The sequence below is a fragment of the Manis javanica genome, chromosome 5, assembly GCF_040802235.1.
Source record: "Manis javanica isolate MJ-LG chromosome 5, MJ_LKY, whole genome shotgun sequence".
NCBI lineage: Eukaryota > Metazoa > Chordata > Mammalia > Pholidota > Manidae > Manis > Manis javanica.
This window is the reverse complement of record NC_133160.1, coordinates 149,377,422-149,395,834: the sequence shown is the minus strand read 5'-3', so window position 1 is coordinate 149,395,834 and position 18,413 is coordinate 149,377,422. Positions and strand designations below refer to the sequence as shown.

Below are 18,413 nucleotides of genomic sequence, written 5' to 3'. Positions count from 1 at the left end.
GCTGTGTCTTGGTTCTCTTATACTTCCTACAAATACCTTTTCCATGGGACAATTTTTCTAAAGTGTAAATGCAAACATATCTTTCCACTACTCAAAATTCTCCAGTAGCTTTCCATGACAATGAGAATAAAATCCAATCTTCCAAAGTGTTCTACCAGCATGTCCCGATCAGGGACCAGCATGCCTCTGGGACCTCAACTCTTACACTCTTTGCATTGTTTACTAAACCAAAGCTGCGGTGAACCTTTTTTCTGTCACTCAAACATACCAAAAGATTTCCGCTTTCAAAGCCTTTGAACCTGTTACTCATTCTGTTTGGAAAACTTTTTCCTCCAGTTTTCATATGCCCGCCTCCTCTTCATGATTTAAGTCTTACTTCAAATGCCAGTTCTTCCCAGAGGCTTCCTTGAGCACCTGCCATCATGAGACTGTGCCATAGTTTTTGTAGCACTGATTAGGATGGGCAATCTTAATCTTTCCCTCAACCTTAGTTTGCCCAAATTGGTCACACTTACATTGGGAAAAATAAAAAAGGCCTATTACAGAGTTTCACTTGTTTTACCTGATTTTTTACATTTTTTGATGATTGGGTTTCTTGTATTTTATTTTTATGTATACTTGGTCATATAAGCAAGTAACATGATTTTTAGGTGATACATTGTTATCTTTTATGCATTATACATTTGCAGTGGTAAGCATCTTCAGGTACCCTCTTCATATTTGTGAAATTAATATGAATAAAATAGTACCTGTGCTGGACCTGGATTTCTTTTGAAGAACTATAATTTTTAGAAAATTGGGCTATTATTCTTTTGACATATATATCACATATATTATACATATATTATATATATATCATTCATATATATTTTGAATATATATTCGCATGTATATAATTTTTGGAAAATTGAGCTGTTACTCTTTTCATATATATATATATATACACACACCACACACACAAGATATATCTATCTCATTCACAAAAGTTAGGAATAACTACGAAGGAACTGCTAATATGACCTGAAGGTTGTGTTTAAGCCTAGAAGTACTTTACTTGAATCATGTATTCTTTTATTAATAAAGTTAATGCATCAGAAGATTCTAATTGTTTTATCAATAGTTCCCCAAAATGTAAAAAATGAAATACAAGCACAACCAAAACATTGCCTTTCCTACACTCACATTTGTTTTGAGCAAAGCAGTGCGAAACATGCTTCTCATTATTTCTGAAGCAAGAATAATAACTACTTGAGAATTCATGTGTTGTGGTAATAAATATACGTGGGATCAAGACATTGACCATGGAGGCATACTCATGGATGGCTGTTTTAAAATAAATACATGAAGATGTCAAGTATGATTGAACTGTAATCATGGGCTTTCCACTGTAAAAACAGAATAAATTCTTACTCATCAAATGTAATGTTATCTTTTCAGTCCCAACTAACTCTTTTTGTTTTTCTTAATACAATGTTTTTTATTAAGGTATTGATAAACACTCTTATGAAGGTTTCACGTAAAAAACGATGTGGTTAACTACATTCACCCATATTGTCTAGTTCCCCACCACACCCTATTGCAGTCACTGTCCATCAGTGTAGTAAGATGCCACAGAGTCCCTACTTGTCTTCTCTGTGCTACACTGTCTTTCCCATGATCCCTCCCACACCATGTGTACTGATCATAATATCCCTCAATCCCCTTCTTCCTCCCTTCCCACCTGCTCTCCCCCAATCCATCCCCTTTGGTAACCGCTAGTCCCTTCTTGGAGTTTGTATGTCTGCTGTTGTTTTTTCCTTCAGTTTTGCTTCATTGTTCTGCTCCACAAATAAGGAAAATCATTCGGTACTTGTCTTTCTCCACCTGGCTTATTTCACTGAGCATAATATCCTCCAGCTCCATCCATGTTGTTGCAAATGGTAGGATTTGTTTCTTGCTTATGGCTGAATAGTATTCCATTATGTATATGTACCACCTCTTCTTTATCCATTCATCTACTGATGGACACTTAGGTTGCTTCCATATCTTGGCTATTGTAAATAGTGCTGCAATCACTTAAGATTTGAAAGTGAACTTAGGCTTTGTATATGTAATATAAAACCACAAATATTATATATCTGGGTTCCAGTTGCTTTTCTAAATATGTGATAAAGTGTTCTGACTACATGGTACATTCCTAGGCCTGACCCAGCACATACTGTCATAGTCATCAGCTATTAGGAGAAAAGGAAATGTGGTGGTTACTAAAAGCTTTCAAAATTCTACTTGGTAAGACGATGAGAGAGGCTCCCTGATCTTACATATTTCGGAAATCCCAAAGTAAGATGCTTATTTAGAGCCTAACGTTTTGGAGACTCTCAAGCAAGAGCGGCCTCAACCCAGGCTCCTTCTTCTCCCTAAGGACAGACGCATGTGCAGTCACAGGGGACTCTCTGGGGAGCTTGCAGTGACATGGGTGGCTTCTATTCTTAGCTGGTGTAGGAGGGAGAGGGGGCGCTTGTGGTTTTCTCTGTGTTGGTGGTTGCAGAAGATGACTGAGCTTCAAACACACACCAAGGCTGTGGGATGGATAGAAGAGGTGCCGACACCAACTAAATACAAACGTATTACAAAGGGGTTCAATGCAATTATCAATCATTGCTTTCAGAGAGTACAATTGGTAAATTCCAAATATCACAGAAGTGTCACCATAAATTGTATTTCCTAGTCTAAAATATTCAGTAGTTTTTTACATGGATTTATTAAGATGTTGAATAATAACTGTTTTCTGCTTTATTGGCAAGAAAAGCCAAAATACTTTTTCAGGATATCCTACTGAAATCTCCTTCTCTTTCTCTCTTATAGTTGTCTCCCATTCAGGGTAATGTAGACACGATTCCTAAAAGAACACCACTTGGCTGATTTCCATCTGGCATCATTCCCCTCTTATTTTCACTGAAAAGTGTGGAGTCTAGTTTTTAATGCTATTTCTGAATAAATTCAGCTTTCAGTTCAACACCCATCCTCCCCTCTGTTTTCCATATACACAGTTACCTTTTATTTGTGGGAGAAATAAATACAACTCCAGAGTTTAACTGGGTAGATTCAGATAAAAACAAATTGTAGAAATATGGGCTCACTAATTTCTAGTAATTTCTTTTCGTCTTTAGAGTACAAATGTGTGATGTGAAAAGTTCCATTTGTGCAGAAGAATTGAATATTTTACACACAGATAATTAGAAAATTGTCAAGACATATGTTGCTTTTTTTTTTTTTTACAAATGTTTTATATTTATTGTTTTGCTGATGACACCAGAAATTATCATGGTGCTGAATAATAAAAAAAAACCTCTTGACTTAGAGGTCTTCATCAGCGACTAATTGCTACTATTTGTAATCCACTTTAAAAACAAATAAAGTGCCCATCTGGTAATTCTATTAATGGCTTCTGTATTAAAATGGCTGTGGGTCCTCAAAAAGAAAATATGCAGTTATGAAATATTCATATTTGTTTCACTATTGAAAAGCTTACAAATATATCCAGAAAAATAGTTAATCATTCCTTTTTTCAATCTCTATAAAGTCTATAACCTTTTAAAATATCAGACTGGATTAATGATGGAGATACATATCCTCAACAAAATGGAAAATTAAAGCAATTATCTAAATAAATGAAGACAAAAAAATCGATATTTTATAATTTGGATAGCAGTATCGACTCCCCACTTCTCCCAGTTCTCTGTTGCTCACTGCAGAATGTGGATACTGAGGTGTCTCCACTGATCTTGTTTTTTAACTCTTTGACCTTGAGTGAAACTGCAATTTTCTGAGTTCTGAGGAACAGTTCTGTAATGGTCAAATGTGAGAAATATCTCTACAGTCTTTGTGCTGTTATGAGGAATTAAAGAAATAAAAATGTGAAAATATTTTGTAAAAGTAAGCCCCTCACACAAAAGGCAGAGATAACTCTCACCATGAAGGCTTCTGGAAAAGAACAATCTTTATCATCTACCTTGACTACAATATTTTATCTCTGAGGGGAAAGTATATGTAGAATTGCTCCTGCCCTGCTTCCTTCTGAGCCTTGGGCCCTTGGAGGTTTGTGAATATTCACCAATCTTTCATCCTTGCTGTGTGGAGGTTCTGTATAGACTCGCAGAGAGGAACCAGTTCTACTGCTTGCCTTTTGCCTTTGACACCCCAGTGACCCTCTCCGATGAGGCAGAATGGGTTGGTCTGGTGTATGTGTCATGCACACTGTGTCCCTGCTCAAATATGCCAGCACCTTTTCTGATTTGGGGGTGCCATCTCACTCCTCTTTGCCTTCGTCTGGAATGCAGATTCTCTTCTTCTCCTGGCTACATTTTCATTGTCCTTCAGTGTGTAGTTCAACCTTGTGTGATAGGATTATAGATGACAAAAGTTTTACTTCTTTATACTTTATTTAGTTCTATTTTGTGACTTTTAATAGTTAAAAATGTCATTTGAAGATTTTATTAACAAAAAACTGAAGTACCTCTCTTGCAGACTGAATAAGGTTTAAGAGCCCCTAGGATGTTTTCCTAGCACAAGTGTTCACCTCTCCTAATAATTATCCAAATGTCATATAATGGACTGTTTGTCTCACTAGATTGAGACCCTCTTTAATGTATACTTATCTGTAATAGTTATTTATTACATGCCACAGTTGAATGAATGTATGTATAAACAAATAGTTTATACATGTAGTTCACTTTAATTTAGTAAGTAGATAGTGACAATATTAAATAGCTAATTAAATTAGATCTGCAGTTAATATAACATCTTTCAGATAGGTTTATAGTTTATTTTCTGCTTTTATACTCACTAGAAACAAGTGATGAATAATAAATGTTATTATTGTAACAAATAAACACAATTGTACTGACAAGAGCTCATGTAAATTACCATTTTAAAGTTAATTTTTCATACTCTTATTTTTTTTTTGTATTAGAGTACTTTCATCTTGAGGCTTATGCCTAAATCTTAACAGTCAGTAGAGGCATTCTATCACTATGAAGACACAACTCATAAAATCTAATGGTGACTCTTTGTAATGGATTGCCTTTAGAGGTGATTTCTAGCTATTTTTCCATTCCTGTCAAAACTAAGGTTGGGATTACCAAATACTCTTGGGTGACAATCAGAAGCTTCAAACCTTCCTCTCATTTGGAAGTGTGTTGTACCCTCTACTGGAAGCATATTTCATTCAGAGTGGCATTCGGTGGCATCTGGTTTGAGTTGGCAAAGATAAGCATAATTTCATTCAGTTTGCTTCAACAGACATTTACTATACACTAAGTAATTTATGAGTCTCTAGGTATATAAAAGTATATATAATTCTATATACTTTTCCCCATTCCTTTTCTTTGAGGAGTTTGGCCTTTTCTTTGAGGAGCTCACAAATTTTAGGCAGGCAAAACATAATCACCTAAAAAGAAAGGGTAAAATATTAATTTAACAACATTCTTAGGGCCTGCTCTTTGCTTGGCACTGTGCTGGGTGCTAATAAAGTGCTTTAGGATCAAAGTAGTGCAGAATCTTTAACTCTGGCACTGGCGGAGGACACTGAGGTAGAACTGCCTTTCCATGGGGCATGGTAGTTTAGGTGCAATGATTTGGACTCACAGTACTTTTAGGACTCATGACAATGTTTTGATTTATTTTAAAATCAGAAGGAAAACAAGGCCCTTTCAGATCAGATACAATTTGTACTTTTGATGCATTATCGATGTGTTCATCTATGTACCAAAACAGTCATACTATACAATTTATAAAGATTTTTAATGACGGAAGTGTTTGACGAAAGCAGACAGGCCTAGGGTCCATGAAAGTCATCATGTGGCTCTGCCTGGGGGCAAGTTGAAGCCAGAACTGGAGTCAGAAAAGATACCAACCACCTGAATGAAGCCTTGAAATAAAAGTAACATTTCACTAGTTAGAGGACAGGAAGTTCTTGGGAGAAAGACTTGCCAAAGCTGAGCTGCAGACTTGTGAAAATGCAGATTGAGATAATGCAGAGGTGCACATCATAGTCCCCAAATTAAAATTTTCAGTTCAGTGGACAGAGGCAAATATATGCAAGGATGAGTTATAAGAAGAGATAATGTGTTTATGTCAAGAATGGCAAATAAGGCAACTGCTCCTGCATCTTTAAGATTCCTAAGAATTAAGACAATAAGACAATTAAAATAAATAAAGCTGTTTAAGTCTACCATTGTGAAATTCTCAATTTTCTGGTATGTGTAATGTAATTGGGAATACTGTGGGTGGTAGTATGGTTTAGAGACTATCTTCAAGCTCTAAAATATTTACATATCAATAAGAATGAATTTATGACTATTTGTTTTATTATTCTCTTTATACATGTTGAAAATGTTACCTTGCAATTTAACACCTTAAAATTACATTTAAAAATAACGTAATCCTTTTTCACCTTGAAAATTCACTCAAGATTACTTGAATACTCTAGTCAAAATATGAATTCTTAAGTACCTTGAATACAAATCTGACTAACAAATTAACAAAATTTCTAGAACAAATTCAAAATCCCAATCTGGCAAGTGAGTCATGTTATAATTTATACTGATGAATTCTGTTAGGCAGCTTTCAAAATTTTAGAGCATAAAGTAAAACTTCATGCCAGTATGTACTATTGTTTTCATGCCATTACAACTTTAATCATTTCTTAAAGGGTATGTTCTCTCTATATTTTCTAAGCCTTCCCCCCTCTCAGTACTACCTTGTTTTCCTTCCCCCTTCATATGATGAAGGGGAACATTATTCATCTAATTTATTTTGAGAGAATAACATTAAAGCTACTTACATTTTTCTTGTTATTATAAAAGCTGTAGTGCATGGTAGGTGAGCTGATGAATTTAATTTTTCAACTACGTAAACATGCACATATTAAATTCTCTAACTGTCATAAATATAATCAGGGCTTTAATTAGAAAATGAAGGAAATATAATTCTAAGCATTATGAAGACGTATTGGGCTTCTGGTGGTTAACGCTAAGGAGATGAGGTAACTCAATCAGTATGTCATACTTGAGTTTTATCCTGAGTAGAACTTTTGCAAATCTATGGTAATGATCACATAGAAGGAATAAAAGGATGTGCCTTTTTATAGTTGATCATAGCATTATCTTCAAACTCAAGTTTACCAGCTATGTCTGTGAGGACGTAGTTGAACTATTAAATATTGCAATCTGTGTTTTCAAATTTGGAGAAAAATATAGCTTTGAAAACATTTTTCCATTTGTTGCATATTTATTTGTTACTCTGAAATTTGTGAAAGGAGACAAAGACATTAGCAAAAATTGAACTATTCTTTTTGGAATGTTACTCACTGAGTAAGTTTGCCAAAATTCCATCAATCTCTGGATCCCTAGATAAATAAATAAATGTTATTCACTCAAAACATTGACTTAGCAAAACATTACACTAAAGACAACAGGAACTTCTGTATAAGGTACAATCCTTGCCTTCAGAAAATCTACAGTTTAGTAGGAGAAATGGAAACACAAAGGAAACAGTTTGATGTGACGAATACTTCACCCTATAGCTCAGACGAAAGACGCTGAACTCCGGCTTATGGAGCAGTGAAGGTGGTGGAAGTAACTTCCACTTTGCTCACATTTTTTTTTTGAAGAACTGGGTACATTATACAAAGTAATATATATAGATTTATCTGTCTGATGTTATCATGAAATTATGATTTCTTCTATATATTATTCGTCATACTTGGAGAAGCAAATATACTTTAATGCCACAGTTTATTACCTATTTTTACTTAAAGCTAACATTTATTTATATTACATATAGGTAATGTTTACATATACATGTAAATATCTATATATAAAAGAAGGAAGCAAATATCATTTTGAACATACTCTGGAATTTTTTTCATCATGGCTTTCCAAATTTTTCTGTAGCTTTAATTTCATACCATATGCACAGTAAAAATTTCATTCATTATATGAATTGACTCATTTAGTTATGATTTACTTTAGTTTATTTTACTTTTCAGTGAATTATTTTGAAATGGTAGGAAATGCACCATCAATTCCATTTTACTTACTCTTTCTCCTCTGAAGAATATTGTTTGGCATTGTTTTTACCTTGTCCTCTCCTAGAAAAAGCGATCCCTTCATTTAATTTTTTCTTAATATGAGGAAGCCCCTTTGTAACAGCAATGTCTGTTAATTTTTGTTCCCCATTCATTGCACTATGCTTAATAGTGATACAAAGACAAATGAAAACAAATCACATGGGTCCTTTCCCTTTGGCAAAGATGGCTAAGGCTTAAAATATCAGATAAATTTTATACCATTTATTATCTAAATATATTCTTTAAGTTTTGGAATACTTCGCTACTCAAATTTAATTCCTAATGTAAGGATGTAAGAGTAGATTGGAGTTCATTTTTTCCATAATTTTTATTAAAGTAAATGTGTTAATTAAGACTCATGAATTGAGCATCTGCTTTCCTATATTATGTTTGATGTGATGGGAATGTAAAAAATAGTGTAGGACTCTCTCCCCCTATTGGGTAGGCTTTAGAGAGTACAGCTCAGAGACAGATTAACAAGCACAAAAGTAAAAATCACTATGTTAATACAAAAGAGAATAAAGCCAAAAGAAGTTATGTGATGAGGACTATAAATATATATTTGCATTTATTTGTAAGTATGTATTATATATATGTATGCATGCACATATAAACTCTTTAATGAAAAAATCCAGAGAAATAAATCCAGGATCTTACTACAGATGGAACTTTGAGAAAAGGCATTGAAACAGTGCAAGTGGATTCACTCAATAAATTACTGGACTGATCTCTAAATTACATAGATACTCATCCAGTGAGATTCTGGATTAATTATTAATTTTCAACTTTTTGCAGATGAATTAGTTGTTTTGTTCATCTTCTTAATATACTATTTGTCTTATAGTAAACTCATAAAAACACATCCAGGCTTCAAATGTATTTTAAAATATATTGTACACATTTAAAGAAATTCTTCTAATGATGTCAGGTTCTTCTTGAGTTTTTTGTATAAAACTCAAGTGGCATATTTTGCTTCAAGATATATTTTCAGATCTAAAATCCCTGAAGTACTGCTCTCCTGCAGTGATCGACTTTGTAAAGAAATGTTTAAACAAGAATTTAGATTTAAAAGGTACGGTATGAAACACATTTTCTTTTGTCAAGTTTTGACACTGACCTTTTAAAACATGTAAGCAAGGACTTTCCTCTTTAATTACATTGCCTCTTTTAAATTAAATCTGTATTGTAATTCTTTACAAAATAAAGTAGAATTTGGGGATGAGATTTATTTTACTTCTCTTAGATTTGGGAGCGGAAAGTGCATATTTTTACCGTGAGAATCCAGAATTATTTTTGAAGTATTTTTTCATCTGTTCAGTTAGGTAGCGGAAGACAAAACACTGTGCTCCAAACAGGGAGAATCTACAGAATAGTATACCTGCCTTTCAAGATAAGCTTTATTAAGTGAATTTGAATCAGGATTTTACTGTAAAGAGGAAAGAAAAAAGATACTGATGGGTGGAGCATTCATCAGAAAATCCTGGGGGAAGGGGACAATTTTAAGGTTTCTCTCCAGCATTTTTATTTTACTTTCATTCAAACATAGAAGAACCTCATCAGTTGGCCACTTTACGAGTCAGCTAGTGGTCTATTCCTGCATCACTCCAGAAATCCGTGAACAAACCGAATGCAGATGATCGGATCGAGGCAAGTGATTGACAGTACTGACCCTCCTCAGGTGTTTGATCATTTGGCTCGTGCAATCTTATTTTGAGGAATTTAAAGGGAAGAAAATCGTCAAGACCAAGGCAACTGTGATATAAGAAGAAAACAGGATTTAGAATAGGCGCCTGGTTCTGAATTGATGCCTGATGTTTACTTGCCACAGGTCCTTGGACAGATCATCTACCCTTGCGAATCCTCATCAGGTTTCTCTTTCTGTCTTTGAAGATGTGTGAGGGCTTGATGAAACATGGTGTCGGCGCCTTTAACTCATAATGCTTAAACATTTTTAGATGCCTTCTCTATGATTCAGTATGCTGACTTGTTACATCACTTTAGTCAAGTTTAGTGTTTGGGCCTTAGTTTAATTTTTAGTGAGTCCTAAGAGAAAACAGCTGCCCAACAAAAACATTTGGATTTCAGTTTTTCCATTTGGCTACATGTATCTGTTCTATAGATTTCATTAAGTAAGTAGGTGTGGGAAAACACGTGTAGGAATGATATAAAGCAAATGAAGTATGAAGGGCTTAAATAATTTGTTAAAGAACATGCATTTTTTGCCCCCATTGTTTTTTTTCCCCTTCTGATATGAGTATTCATACTTTGGGGAAAGTTAACTGGATACTGTGGATTTTTGTGGAAGGGCCTTTCTTGTTTTGTTTTTGTATAGGAGCACACATGCTATTATAGTGTTTAATTTTCTGCCATCTCTTCTGCGTGGCAAAGAGTGTCTGAAGAATCTTAATTAGTCCCCCTGTTTCTAACCCTGGTCGCAGAACAGTGTGTTTTTAAAACTGTAATCAATGTAATTCTTGAAAAATATAATTCACATGACTCCCCTGTTCACGAGCCTCCAGGGACTTCCCATTTCACTTCAAGTTAAAGCCAAAAGCTTCAAGACCATGCATGATCTGACTTCCTTACATCTCTAAACACATCTCTGACCACATTTCTCTCACTCACTCAGCTTCAGCTTTACTTGCTCTCCCTTGTTCTTGCAACAAGGCCAGGTTCAATTTCTGCTCAGAATGTGGGCGTTTCTTCCAAATCCCCACAGAGGTCAACCTTTTTCCTCCTTCTGGACATTTAAACAGTGACAACTTCCTGACTACCCTATTTCAAATAGCACCTTCCTCCTGGATGCCAGGCACCCCGCTTTTCTTCTGTTTCTTTTCATCCCACGTGGGATATGTTATGTATGTGTGTGTGTGTGTGTGTGTGTGTATGTATATGTGTGTGTGTATATATATGTATATATGTGTGTGTGTGTGTGTGTGTATATATATATAATATTTACCTATTTATTTGATTTCTCTCTTATCTATTTTTGGAATTATTGTGGTGTTTTTTTTCCACTGCTGTATCCATTATGCATATCACAGTACCTAGTCAAGAGTAGGTACTTATCTTATCTGTTGTGTTGACCAAGGAAATTATTTAATGTTTTGGAGTCTCCATATTCTGACTCTCCTATCAACTCAAATGAAGGCTTTGGAATCCACAACATGAGGCTTTTTTTGTTTTTCTGTAATTTGGGACTGACTGTTGTTAACTCCCAAAACCAGATGATTTCTTCCTGCAATGAGGGAGTAGCCTTTTCCCTTTGAAGAGAGCTCAACAATTCCAATTGTCGTAATTAATTCTATTTATGGATAGGTAACCAGATAACCATTGTAAACCTCAGGTTTTCCCTGCAGAACTGGAAAGTCAAGACTTTTTTACTGATTAAGACTTAGATAGCATCTATCAAATGCCCCTGTTTCAGACAAGCCCCCTCTTCCTGGGGCAGTTTGAATTAGAATCTAGAACACCAGGTTCCCAGGGCAGTGTTATTTCTAATATATGCAGCTTAATGATCCCAGGAAACTAACCTGAGGGAATATCATGACTAACAAATAAGCACGACAAAATCTGAGAAAACAAAGGATTATTGGAAGGGAAGATTGCAAAAGGGAGTCCAGCAGGTTCACTTATAGTCTTCTTTCTTTCCCCTATACCTACAGTTCTAAAGCTCAGTCTTACTGATTTTCATTATGATTATTCCTATTCCTAACCATTTCGGGTTTCTGTCTTCTGACGGGGAAGGGAAGGACACTTTTCAGGCGGCATTACTTCTGTTGTCACAGGGTGAGACCGAGGTGGCTGAGCTGTGGCCCAAAGAACACACCACACTGATGAGCACTTGTCTTAAGGCGATGGGTCCCTTGTTCTCTGTATGGGTGGTGGGGCTGTGCCTCAGAATCAATGAGCGCTTTTTGAAATTTCCCAGTGTGCATACCAGGATTTTCAATGCAACAAATGCTTTCTAGGGAGAAAAATCAGGATTAAGAGGATAAAAAGTCCTGAGGGGGAACCCACGCCTGACTGTGCTGCTGCGTTGAGATGATATTTAATTGGTTGGGCAGAGCAGTGCTGCCTTTTCTAGACCATTTAGATATGCCCTGATTTAAATGCATCGAACACTTTACTTGACTGTGTATGTGGATATATAGTTAAATAAATGTATTTATACTTTCTCATTCTCCTGGGATCTGATAGTGTTTGGGTGGATTGTGTGATTAATTAAGTGCAGGTGGTTTTGTGCTTGTACAAGAATTCTGCATTGTTAGGGGAAAACTGAATCCAGTAAAAATAGACTCTGTTGCCACTTTGCTAAGAACAAGTTAAATGATTCATCTTAAGATTGTCTATACCTGCCATTAATTTGGCGAGGGTGTTATGTTATGATAGTTCCTTGAATAATTACTTAAAGTTGATCATGAAATCATTTACTTGGTGAATTTTGCTTCGATCGTTTTCAATATATCGAACTTTTCTCTAGCAAGATACTGTGAATAAATTCCTGTAATCAGCTTGACCAGATTGCTCATCTCTTTTTGAAGGATAAATCCTCCAGAAAATTATTTTAAAGATTTTTGGAAGGAATTGGTGTGGATATGGATAATAGGGCCATTTCTGTCTTGAGGTAAAGTTATAGGAACCAGCTGATTATACACAAGTTCTGAGTAAAACCTGTGTGAAGTCATATAGAGCAGGTATGAACATGCCCGGTCTGAAGGGTGGTGTTTCAAATATGTTCATAGAATCTTGACTTTTCATAAAAATGTTGATCAGAACAATTAAAATAGTCAGAGCTCTAATAGTCCAGGATTAAACATTTAAAATAATACTCTTAGGCTTATTTCAATTAACAATTGTATATAGCTTGATGATAGAAAACATTTTTGCCATTAAAGAAAAACCAATAGAACAGTATAGAAAAAAAGAGAAAATAGTATGAATACTTTCAAAATAGGTCCAAAGTTGTAAAAGAAATAATATGAAATACATATTTTTATTGACAGAATATCTCCATATATAAAAAAAAACCAAGAAAGACTCTAAGTTACCAGGTTATCTTTGTTTTCACACTTTTAACTCAGGCATTTAAAAACAATTAAAAGAACTTATTTTAGCACCCTCAAGGACTAATGCAAAAAAGTGATGTATTAAACTGAATGATTCTTCATACTTGTTTAATTTTAACCCCTGAGAAGAGTCCGTTCTACAGGCAGTAGTATATTTGACCAGTAATGCCTATGAAGGAGCATATGGGAAGGAATGTGTAAAATATATCATATTCAAATGGATTTAAAAATAGTAATGTATTATTCTGATGGGAAACTGAGCATATTACTGTGTCAAACGCTTATGTTAAGTAAACAACACTAGCCTTTTTTTAAGGAATAAAGAAGTTTTAAGATTATGTAGGTTCTGGCCAACACAGCAACACATGGCATATAAAAATGACTGTAAAATATAGTCAGAATATGAAATATGAAGCTCATTTAGGAACAGCTAGGGTTGCAGGGAGCAACATATTTTAATATGAGTATGAACATTTTGTTTTAAATGTGATATACTGATTATCTGGCACATTTGCAGAAACAACAGACCTAGGGATTCACTGTAGATGACACATAAGGAAAATGCAATATTTATAAAAAAGACTTACAGTGAAGAAAACTTGGGAGGTCATTATTGAATTTTGCAGGGTATGTTAAGCACATGTTCCCAGCACTGCTCTGTTTTTATATGCTTCATTAAAATACAAAAGACCTACAGTTCAACTTCTGATATTGTAGCATCATCATCACAAAATAAATTTCTCAAGCATTTATCAAATAGGCCAGTCATGTGTGACTTTGAATCGTCATGATGTGAGATCGGTCCTATTTTACCCATTTTACAGATGAACGAACTGAGGTCTTGCATCAGGACAAGGTTAAATAACTTGTCCTGCAGCCTTATAGCTAGTAATTGATAGCACTGGACTCAAACTAAGGTCTGTCGAATTCTAAAGACCAAGTCTGTGCACCCTGTCCCACTTCCTGTCTGCAGATACTGAGAAATCACCAAGAGGTATCTCTTTGCATTCTCAAACAAGCACTGATCCAAAATAAGAGTTTCATCCATTTCCTTATATTTTGGGGTTTCCAGAAGAATTGATATCATGCAGCAGAAAATGGTCACCCAATTTAGATATTGAAAGGAAAGGGAATGTGCAATTACACAACTGATTTGTGGTATTTAGTATGTCTGCAGCTTGGCAGAATGTCCAGAGAATACAAATGTGGCTAAACTGCTTTTGGGAAAAAGTGAGGGACTGTGGCCTTCTCAAGGTCTAATTCAGATGCTGGGCAGAGATAGTCCTCTCCATTCTAGATTTCTCACTGTGTAGGCTGGCCTGAAACAGATAAAGGAGCATTACTCTGCTGCAAAGGCACTTGTCTTTTTTAACTTGAACAAAAAGATATCCCTGCTCCTTCATTGATTTTCTTCATAATCACTAGTTGACAAATGTCCCTCATTCATGGATGCCCAGGATTTCTGTGTGCTGGTGCTGTACACATGTACAAATTGCCAGAATTTGAAACTTTTTATTTAAACCCAGACCCATCCTCTGCATACAATTTTATTGTGTCTAGGAATACTCAGTTGAAATGGCTTCTGCATACTGATGTAACCAGAATAGAAACAGTGGGAAGAATAAAATGTGTACCCCAGAGGCACTATTCAGAGCTTTCTGAGCCATGTGCCTCGATGCTCAATTTTTATTAACGGTTAAATTAAGAGTTAGATAAATAGAGTTAAGCCCCATCATATGGCAGCCTACTAAGTGGTGATAACGAAGGATCAGTATCTCAGATACTGGCGGATAACACAGAGTAAGTTTTTAAAGGGCAGCCTGGTAACTTGAGTGCTTCCTCCTTCTTCTAGACATGATTCATTAAACTCTTAGCTAGTGAGCTGATGGGAGGATCAGAGGGGTCCCCCCACCACCCAGCACCCAAACACACACACAAAACCTAAGCAAATTGATTTTCGAAGAGTACCTGTTTCTATGTTTATTTGCAGGAATCTTCTATTATTCAATTTCAATTTTACTCAAAATAATGAGTAAATGTGAAGCCGTGCCTAATGGAAGGCTGAATGCTATGAATGTTTTACGGTGCAGGCCAGTGAATGCTGGGTTTGAAATGTCACGTGCCACCTCCAGAAACATTTTCTCATTGTTGTGTCACATTAAACAGCCACAGCCTGGCCCAGACTAACAGTGAGCTGTGTAAAAGGTCAGGTGTTGCGTATGCATCTTTTGTTTGTGTTATTATTTTCCTGGCTAATAAATGGTACTCTAAGTCTTAATAGCTACTTTGCATTCCTATGGGGATATTGTATGCATTTTTATATATCCATCTTAGTTTACTTATTTTGTGCTTCCACCTCTTTATATTAAATATTTACATATCTTCCAGTTAGACATTTCAAATATGTGGCTTTTAAGCCTAGGTGCTTCTTGGGCTGTCCTTATAGAATGACACTGTGGTGAGTGCTGGTGAGCAGAGGATAATCTACACGAATTCTGGGGACCATGGCATGATTCCTTGTCTGGCTCCCAGTTCTCTAGAGAACCTATTTGACACTCAGTCTTCAAGTGATAACAGAAGCCTTTAGAAACAGTGTGAAGAATTCATGCCCTTTTAGAGCAATAGGATCCTTTTCATGTGTTACCCTCTTCATTTGCCCAGCTTTGCATTTATACATGAGTAAGAAGAAAAGAGAAAAATAAAGCATTAAATAACAAAGATAAAAGCCTTAGAGCCTGGGTGTAATAGCAGAAGACAATGCAGGCATTATTAGGAATGAGCTTTGGACTGATGCCAGTATAGTGAAGACTTGGGTTACAGTACAGATATTTATAACAAATTAAGACATGGAGATTGTTTGTCCTGTCCAAATTTTTTGGCACAGTTTCGTTTCTTAGATTTGATAATGTGGTTAAATTCACTTTCAGCTGGTAAAAAATTTGGAGGCATGATTTATCTCTTTTTGTTGCTGGTATCTTATCCCTTTCACTCCGGTGCTCCTGTCCTTTGGTATTTTTCATAGCTTGACATGCAGTAATGGTTCTATTAGCTGCAGGAAATCTGCTGAGCTTGCTTTTGGAGTGTGTCATCACCAGTACCTTTTAGCAATTCCTTATTAGTATGTGCCCCTTCCTGACTCTGCAGGAGCCATCACCTAGAATTAAACATTTTCTGCTAGACCTGTCGTTACTCTGTGCAAAGTGATCATAGTCCATTATTGCATCTTCTTTCTGACAACCAGATACTGCTGAGATTACAATAAAGTCCTTGCAAATTTAAATATGAGGCTACCTTGTGTATGGGGGGCCATGGTGTGGATTTCAAAGCCCAAGACGTTTCAGGCCTACTTGGATGATTGTCATTGGAGGTATAGCTGTGCCCACTGCCGCACTCACCTGGCCAATCACAATGAGCTCATCTCCAAGTCTTTCCAGGGAAGTCAGGGGCATGCCTACCTCTTCAACTCCGTGTAAGGTGAACGTGGGCGGTGGGCCAGCCGAGGAGCGGGTGCTGCTGACAGGCCTCCATGCTGTCGCTGACATCCACTGCGAGAACTGCAAGACCACTTTGGGCTGGAAATATAAACAGGCTTTCGAGAGCAGCCAGAAGTACAAAGAGGGGAAGTACATCATTGAACTCAATCACATGATCAAAGACAACAGCTGGGATTGACAGCCACCCCTGCCGCATGTGGTTCCAACCCGGCTTGGGCACCAGGGGGAGCCAGTGGCTTCCCACCACTCACTCCAAGGCGCTCTGGACCCTCAGGGACCCTGCAGAGGAGGAATCCAGCTCCTGTACATATACTTTATTGCATGCACTGTGACCTTGGGGGGAGATCATAAGGTGCACGACACCCCTGCACCTCCCTGTGATCTGGCTGGTTTGAATCTTGTTTTTAATCCCTTTCTGCCCCGCCTTCCCTATAGATATGGCCTGTGTACTGCTCTCTTGGCCCCAGTGCATTGTCTGCCCTGTGAACTTACCTCACCGGGCCCTTCTTACCCGACGTGTATCTGCTCTCGTTGTTCTGTAGAGTTTGTACACGATGAAACAATGAAGTTAAGACAAAAAAAAAGTGTCTTTTGGAGACTAAAATACTATAGCGGCACCTTGAAATAGTGTTATAGAAACTCTTGGTTCTTATTAGATTAATAATATGAGAAGCTAGAATCTATTGCTGTGTAGAGGAGTTGAAAATCTAACATACTCAAATGATCCCAGAATGGGACAGGCTGTCTCAGAACGGGTCTGAGCATGCTGCCTCTGCAGATAAAAAGCACCCAACCAAAAGTGAGAATCTCCAGTTTCTCTAACTTTAGGGTTATTTTTTGCATCTCACTCCAAAAGTGCTTTTTTTCTTGTTTTGCTCAGAAAAACCAGTTTCCTTTTATTCATTAGGAATTCTGGAGTAAAGAACCTAGAACCTCAAGAGGCCAGTAAATTAGGAAGATTTTAGAGAACTAACAGTCATAGCAAAGGCAGAACCCGTTTTGATGGCTGTCTCTCTGATAGCGTGTATTTAAAATGAGGTTTCTTTTTTTTTTTTTGTTCCCTCATAGGCACCCATCCTCCTCCACCATCTGGGAAATCTTCCTTATTCCGCTCCTCTTTGTGATAGATTTCAAAGCCTTCGTTGTCTTTTCTCTGGGTCATTGCCCACCTGGTATAACCTGTGCATGTTCTCTGTCCATTCCAAAGAGTGGGCAAAATGACACTACCTGCTCTGAAACCTGATTTAATATGCTCCCAGGAAACTTCTGCGTTGAGCTTGTGGTATTGTGGTTATGAAGGCAAATGAAAGGCATTTTAACCTTAAAAGAGTGAATAAACAAAATACTCTTCTTCTATATGTGGATGGTATACTATTCGAAGATGAAGCTCCTAAACGCTTACCACGACCCGTTAATAGAGATATATGCCAGAAGTTACTGGAGGACATAGTGAGATATCGCCTTGCCTTGGGGGAGGGGTCTGTTCCACAGAGGAGACACTATTTGACCATGAACATGAGTAAAATTTTATCTGGCAGAGAAGGAGGAAATAACACAAACAAAATTGAGGAGCATAAAAATGGTTTTAAAGCCACAAGTATTCCGTTGTGGTTAAGGAAGCGGAAACATAGCTCAGAATGTGAGGGGAAGGCACTGCGATGACAGGTAGCTCGGAGCCATCCAAAACCCATGAAAAGGTGTTCTGACTTTCTCCTTAGGAAATGGAAAGTCATCGAAGCT

The 18,413-nt window shown here is 36.6% G+C and overlaps 1 protein-coding gene and 1 pseudogene across 9 annotated transcripts in view; both read left to right on the top strand.

The window, feature by feature from the left end:
• PCDH7 (protocadherin 7) overlaps positions 1 to 18,413 on the top strand; it is a 404,329-nt gene that overhangs the window by 75,106 nt on the left and 310,810 nt on the right. The window lies entirely within an intron of this gene.
• LOC140849644 (protein yippee-like 3) overlaps positions 7,871 to 18,413 on the top strand; it is a 43,443-nt pseudogene continuing 32,900 nt past the window's right edge.